This window comes from Myxine glutinosa, chromosome 6, assembly GCF_964187855.1.
Source record: "Myxine glutinosa chromosome 6, kmMyxGlut1.1, whole genome shotgun sequence".
NCBI lineage: Eukaryota > Metazoa > Chordata > Myxini > Myxiniformes > Myxinidae > Myxine > Myxine glutinosa.
Genome location: NC_136266.1, coordinates 185,192,273 through 185,200,472, shown reverse-complemented (window position 1 = coordinate 185,200,472; position 8,200 = coordinate 185,192,273). Strand labels below are relative to the sequence as shown.

Sequence of the window (8,200 nt, the reverse complement as noted above, 5' to 3'; positions counted from 1 at the left end):
TCAATGGCCATGTCTATGCCAAATATCAAGCACGTGAGCCTCTCCGTTTAGGAGTCTATCGGTAACATTACACACACACACACACAAACTGTGTTTTATATATACTAGGGCATTGCCCGTACTATATCTATATCTAAAATTATATCCCCCCCCTCTATTTACATGAAATGGTTTGGTCCAAAGCGAACGGCTTGCGAGTACGGTGACAATCCCCCCCCTCTATTTACATGCAATGGTTTGGTCCAAAGCGAACGGCTTCCGGAGTTTGGTAAAGAAATCGCCATCGCGTGCACAAACGCGCAGGAAAGCGAATGAATCGCAAATTCGGTTTTATTAGTTTTAAAACATAGTTTAACGCCAACATAGTTTGCAAACGTGAAATAAATGAATACGCTCTCAAATGTGCCATCCGAGGCAGAGTGTGTCCTCCACGTTCGGCACACGCGATCGTTCGCTGCTCTCTGATTGGTTGAATCGTTTTTTGGACATAGCTCGGTAAGTAATTGTCCGATTAATATGAAACCTTGAAAAGGCACATCCTCAGGTCCCCAGCAATATACCTGGCAAGTTAAAAGTATATCGGACCCGTGGTTGTCGAGAAACAGCGGTCACAGACAAACAAACGTACAGACGTACAGACGTACAGAGATTACTGGAATTATAGATAGATAGATAATTAAAAAGTGTCGGTAAGACTTAGATCAGGTATGTAGCCAAGATACTGGTGATTACTTGCCAACTCCATACAAACTCTACCATCTTTTTGCTTTCTTGCATCGGTTGTTGCATCATCGTAAATGTTGTTGAATGTCAGATCCGATATTAATGTCAACGTATACAGTCGTGGCCAAATATATTGGCAGCCTTGCCCTTTTTCAAATAATGCACCATTTCTTCCAGAAAATTGTTGAAATTAAAAAATATTTTGGTATCCACATGTATTTCTTTGCTTTTCAGTGGAATTAAACAAAAACAGCTGAAAAAATTACTAAATCTTAGCTTATTCCATACAGAAATCCTAAAATGGCCCGGACAATATTATTGGCACCTTTGGAAGTTGTTTTCAAGCCGTTTTCAAAATTTCAAGTTGTCCTCTGGCACTGGAAGTTGTCTTCTTTTAGAAGATTTCAAGCAGGTGATTCTCTTTTACTTTGGAATTGAACTCACCTGTGGTGAGATGCAGGTGCCTGCAATATAAAAATCACTCATTCAACCTGTTTGAATGGAGAAAAGGAGTCATTCTGCTGTTTTGTGTCGCTGTGTGTACCACAATGAGCATGGAGAAAAGAAAGAAAACCAGAGAATTGTCTGAGGAGGTCAGACACAAGATTATAGCCAACTATGGACAATCTCAAGGCTACAAGTCCATCTCCAGAGATCTTGATGTTCCTGTGTCCACCGTACATAATGTTATCAGGAAGTTTAAGGCCCATGGCACTGTAGCCAACCTCCCTGGACGTGGCCGCAAGAGAAAACTTAGTCCAAGATTGCAGCGAAGGATTGTTCGAATGGTGGAGAAAGCACCTCGATCAACTGTCAAACAGATTCAAGCTGACCTTCAGACACTAGGTACGACAGTACCAACTCGCACCATCTGTCGCCAAATCAATGAAAGTGGGTTCTATGGTAGGAGACCCAGGAGGACCCCACTGCTGAGAGAGAGACATAATAAAGCCCGACTGGAGTTTGCCAAACACACCTGAACAAGCCAAAATCCTTCTGGGAGAATGTACTGTGGACAGATGAAACCAAATTCGAGCTTTTTGGTAAAGAACATCAACTCTATGTTTACAGAAAACAAAATGAAGCCTTCAAAGAAAAGAACACCTTCCCTACAGTCAAACATGGAGGAGGTTCAGTGATGTTTTGAGGTTGCTGTGCTGCTTCTGGCACTGGGTACCTTCAATGTGTGCATGGCATCATGAAATCAGGAGATTACCAAGGCATTTTGGAGCGCAATGTTCAACCTAGTATCAGAAAGCTGGGTCTCCGTCGAAGGTGGTGGGTCTTGCAGCAGGACAATGACCCCAAACACACTTCAAAGAGCACCAGGAATGGTTCAAGACAAAACACTGGACTGTTCTGAAGTGGCCAGCAATGAGTCCAGATCTAAATCCCATTGAACTCCTGTGGGAAGATCTGAAAACAGCAGTTGGGAGAAGGCACCATTCAAATCTGGGAGAACTGGAGCAGTTTGCACAAGAAGAGTGGGCCAAACTGCCAGTAGAGAGGTGGGGGAAGCCCATTCATGGCTATAGGAAGCTCTTGGCTGCAGTTATTTTGTCCAAAGTCTGTGCTACCAAATATTAAGTCTCGGGTGTCAATAATTTCGTCAATGCCATTTCTTTTTATTTTCTGATGTAAAAGGATAGATTACGTTCTGAATCAAAAACAAAGTTCTGTAATATTAACAGTGAAATAAAGAATTGTGGAGACCAAATAGTTTTGTTAATTTCAACTTATTCTGAGAGAAAATATTATAAAGTAAAATATGTCACGTATCATGTGTATATTACACAGTAAAATATGTCACATATAATGTGTATATTATACACTAAAATATGTCACATATAATGTCTATTATACAGTAAAATATGTCACATATAATCTGTATATTATACACTAAAATATGTCACATATAATGTGTATATTATACACTAAAATATGTCACATATAATGTCTATTATACAGTAAAATATGTCACGTATAATGTGTATATTATACACTAAAATATGTCACATATAATGTGTATATTATACACTAAAATATGTCACATATAATGTGTATATTATACACTAAAATATGTCACATATAATGTGTATATTACACAGTAAAATATGTCACATATCATGTGTATATTATACACTAAAATATGTCACGTATAATGTGTATATTATACAGTAAAATATGTCACGTATAATGTGTATATTATACACTAAAATATTTCACATATAATGTGTATATTATACAGTAAAATATGTCAGGTATAATGTGTATATTATACAGTAAAATATGTCACGTATAATGTGTATATTATACAGTAAAATATGTCACGTATAATGTGTATATTATGCAGTAAAATATGTCACGTATAATGTGTATATTATACAGTAAAATATGTCACGTATAATTTGTATATTATACAGTAAAATATGTCACGTATAATGTGTCTATTATACAGTAAAATATGTCACATATCATGTGTATATTATACACTAAAATATGTCACGTATAATGTGTATATTATACAGTAAAATATGTCACGTATAATGTGTATATTATACACTAAAATATTTCACATATAATGTGTATATTATACAGTAAAATATGTCAGGTATAATGTGTATATTATACAGTAAAATATGTCACGTATAATGTGTATATTATACAGTAAAATATGTCACGTATAATGTGTATATTATGCAGTAAAATATGTCACGTATAATGTGTATATTATACAGTAAAATATGTCACGTATAATTTGTATATTATACAGTAAAATATGTCACGTATAATGTGTCTATTATACAGTAAAACATGTCACGTATCTTGTGTATATTATACAGTAAAATATGCCACGTATCTTGTGTATATTATACAGTAAAATATGTCACATATAATGTGTATATTATACAGTAAAATATGTCACGTATAATGTGTATATTATACAGTAAAATATGTCACGTATAATGTGTATATTATACAGTAAAATATGTCACGTATAATGTGTATATTATACACTAAAATATTTCACGTATAATGTGTATATTATACAGTAAAATATGTCACGTATAATGTGTATATTATACAGTAAAATATGTCACATATAATGTGTATATTATACAGTAAAATATGTCACGTATAATGTGTATATTATACAGTAAAATATGTCACGTATAATGTGTATATTATACAGTAAAATATGTCACGTATAATGTGTATATTATACAGTAAAATATGTCACGTATAATGTGTCTATTATACAGTAAAATATGTCACGTATAATGTGTCTATTATACAGTAAAATATGCCACATATCATGTGTATATTATACAGTAAAATATGTCACGTATAATGTGTATATTATACAGTAAAATATGTCACGTATAATGTGTATATTATACAGTAAAATATGTCACGTATAATGTGTATATTATACAGTAAAATATGTCACGTATAATGTGTCTATTACACAGTAAAATATGTCATGTATAATGTGTCTATTATACAGTAAAATATGCCACGTATCATGTGTGTATATATATATATATATATATATATATATATATATATATATATATATATATATATATATACATACATATATATACATATATATATATATATATATATATATATATATATATATATATATATATATATATATACACACACACACTACATGACCAAAAGTATACGAGGGGCAGTGAATAAGTAACCTTAAAATATTTTTCACAACTTGTTTATTGCATGTCCGTGTGTAACAACTGTTATTTTTCAACTTAATCTCCATTGCGTTCAATGCATTTTTTTGCAACGCTTTACTAAGGCCTGGATTCCTCTAGAAAAAATATATATATTTTGGCTGTATGTGTAGCCATTCGTGCACCGTCTCTTGGACCTCTTGGTCGAATCGGAAAGTGCATCCACCAAGCGCCTCTTTCAGTGGCCCAAAGATGTGGTAATCCGAAGGGGAGAGGTCTGGCGAGTTGGGTGGATGAGGAAGACACTCAAAATGCAGGTCCTCGATTGTTGCAGCTGTAGCAAGGGCAGTATGGGCCAAGCATTGTCATGCTCCAGCAAAACACCGGTAGTGAGTAACCCACGACGTTTTGATCTGATTGATGGTTTCAGATGTTTTTTTAAGGAGGTCGCAGTATGATGCACTGGTGACTGTGGTCCCTCTGGACATGTAATGCTCTACAAGTCGGCCTCGGCTATCCCAGAAGAGCGTCGGCATCACTTTTCCAACGGACGGCTGTGTGCAGAATTTTTTGGTTTTGGTGAAGTTGAATGGCGCCACTCTTTGCTTGCTCTCTTCGTTTGACTGAAAGTAGTGGACCCAGCTTTCATCCCCAGTCACTACGCGCTGTAAGAAAGCATCTCCTTCTGTTTCGTAACGTCACAGAAGTTCTTCACTTACGTCCATTCGCCGTTCTGTCAGTTCAGGTGCAAGTTGTCTGGACGCCCACCTTGCAGACGCTTTGTGGAACTCCAGCAGGTTGTGAATGATATGGTGTTCTGATCCATGGCTAATTTTTTTTTTTTTTTTTTTTTTTTTTGTATACCAGATCGAGGCTCGTGAAAGAGCTAACATTAATCACACAAAAAGACAAACCGACACACAAAACACAAAAAACAAGGGGAGCGGCAGACAAGATGGGGAGAGAGGGGGAAGGACACAAAAGAGAGGGGGAAGAGGGGGAAGGACACAAACACAACATTTGAGAGCAGGGACATCGGGAGGACTTGGTGGGAGAGGAATAAAACATATGAACACTGCAAGGACTCTGGGGTGAATTACCGGGGGTAGAAAAGATCAAGGTTTTCGATGGGGGAAGATAAGAGATGGTGGTGAACAGCTGTTTTAAAGACCTGGAGGGAGGAGTGGGATTGAAGGGAGTGGGGGAGAATGGGCTAATGTGGGCTAATGTTCAATTTGGAGACCACTTCATCCAGCGTAATGTGCCGGTTTTCCCGAAGCACGCGCTCAACTCCTGCAACCATTTCTGGTGCCGGTTGTGTGAGGCCGGCCTGAGCAAGCAGCGTCCGCCACACTGGACACCAATTTTAAACTTCCTGTCCCAGTCATACACCTGCTGCAGCAATAAACATGCGGCACCATGTTGCATCTTCATTCTGCAATGGATTTCACTGGGATTCACGCCCTCACTCCCCAAGAAACTGGTGACAGAACGTTGCTCCTCCATGGTGCAATTGGTGCATGCTTCTAAGGGAGCCGCCATCTTGGAACTGCTCTGCTGACGTCATACACTCAATGTTGCCAGATCTAAAACATATTAAAACGCATGACTCTCACCCATAGATATAACATGTTTACATCTACACACATTACATTCTCGAATTTATATCACCATTTTAAGGTTACTTATTGACTGGCCCTCGTGAACATATTTTATATATATATATATATATATATATATATATATATATATATATATTTATTTATTTATATACATATATATATATATATTTATATATGTGTGTGTGTGTGTGTGTGTGTGTGTGTGTGTGTGTGTGTGTGTGTTGTCATCTCCACATGTGGCCTCTCAGAAGGTAGAGTGGAGCCCTCCCAGGTCTGAGTATCCACCTCCGTTTGTATATGTGTTGTTACGTGCTCCTCCCTGACCCCCTGGTCACGGTGTACTTCCGAGCCCCGAGAGGAGTCACGGCAGAAAAATGTGTTATTCTGTATGTCAAAGAGCAATGGAGAAGCCACCCCAATTGTTACTCACAAACACATATTGTATTAAGATCACACAAGAATAACAGTACAACAATAATAGTAATCAAAAGTACAATCAATATGTCCTATGATGGTACCATCAGTTTCGTAACATATAACTCACTGTGCTCCAAGTGAGTGAACCAAGAACATTCCCCAATGTCTCTTATTCCCGGCTTCAAGCCAACGTTGATTCGCTCCAGCGATCGCCAGATCGATGTCCAATCGAGACCAGAATCCTGTGCGGATGGCAAGTACAGTCACACAGCCGAAGCTGCACAAAGGCGCCTTCAAGGCGACTGGAAAATACAAAGGTGCCCTCCAGGCTACTGAGAGATCACACCCTCGGGTATAGACTTTCACGGCTCACAGTCGGCGAATCGCAAATTAATCTTCGAAAGCCACGGTGCACACACGCACACCAGATACGTCTGAAAGCGGTGAAAACGGCTGACGAAGCAAAGAAACCTTGCTCGACGCGCGAAGCGCACGAGTCAAAATCGCAGACGACCCGTTCTTGAGACGTAGCGGCCCGGCGATAATTCTCCTCGGAATCCACCGCCAAAAACCTGACACGCAGGTTGATCGGTCACAGCGATGACAACTCTGTCGCAGGAATCCCTTTCCCGGGAATCCCAAAAGTTCACTCGTGACTCTTGCTCGCCAACGTTCGCTCCAGACCGCCAGTAGCTCGGCTCCTTCTTGTCCGACTCACTCGCTCCGCCCTCTTTTCCCCTTCTTCCTCTTCGTCGTCCGGTTCCCGATCCGGTTTCCTGTTTCTTTTAACATTAACTTTTTTACCTTTTGAAAACAGTTCATGGACAATAAACCTTTTGAAAACAATAATAGTACATGGAATCAGAAATATTTACAGTGGATGCAAACCACCACAACGGAAGTGACGAATCCGTAACAGTGTATACAGTATGTGTATACATATACACCGATGAAACCCTCTAACTAGACGAGGCAGCAGGGCACAGATCGAGTCGCAGCACTTGCCGAACAACCTGCCAGAAACATGTGTCGCCTGCCCTGTGAAGACTTTGTCTCAGCCCTGTTGATCACCAGTCAGGAGGTTTGCAGTCAGGAATGTTAAATTTAACCAAAGAAGCACACTGACCCTATGACAGGTGGAAGACAATGTATATATAGTTGCGGTTTTAGAAAATGTACCCCTGGGGAACATATTCATGGGCACCACTGGAATCCACAGAGTTATTATTGCCCTACCCAGAGGGGACTACATGTTTGCTCTTCCACTGGACAGTCCATCTGTCGCTTCGTCCCACCTGTGGTTTTCTGTCCTTTTGCATATTAAACCGAAACTTGGTACATAGCTTTATTATGATAAGTTACAGAACAAGTTTGAGTAGCAGGGTGTTTTGTAAATTTTTCACAGTTACGTGTGTGTGTGTGTGTGTGTGTGTGTGTGTGTGTGTGTGTGTGTGTGTGTGTGTGTGTGTGTGTGTGTGTGTGTGTGTGTGTGTGTGTGTGTGTGTGTGTGTGTGTGTGTATACTGAACAGCAATAGAACGTCACTTCATAAAAATAATTCCTGAACATTTCCCATAGAAATATCAATGCATTTCGTTTAGATATCTCGTTATTTACATGAGTCTATCTAAATTTAATCCTAACTACCGACAGTGGTGCACACGTGGATAAAAACAGGTCACCAAAACGCAGGCAAAAAAACGACCATGGTACAAAGTCGTGCACGATTCCCATGGAA

The 8,200-nt window shown here is 38.8% G+C and overlaps 1 long non-coding RNA gene across 1 annotated transcript in view; it reads right to left on the bottom strand.

Moving 5' to 3' along the window:
• Positions 1–465: 465 nt before the first annotated feature.
• Positions 466–8,200, bottom strand: part of LOC144892703 (uncharacterized) — a 37,049-nt gene continuing 29,314 nt past the window's right edge. The window contains exons 2-3 of the long non-coding RNA XR_013623919.1: positions 6,591–8,200; positions 466–1,187 (exon numbers count right to left, since the gene is read on the bottom strand). The exon at positions 6,591–8,200 is cut by the window's right edge and continues 2,494 nt beyond it. This is a non-coding gene — a long non-coding RNA (uncharacterized LOC144892703). The remainder of the gene's footprint in view (positions 1,188–6,590) is intronic.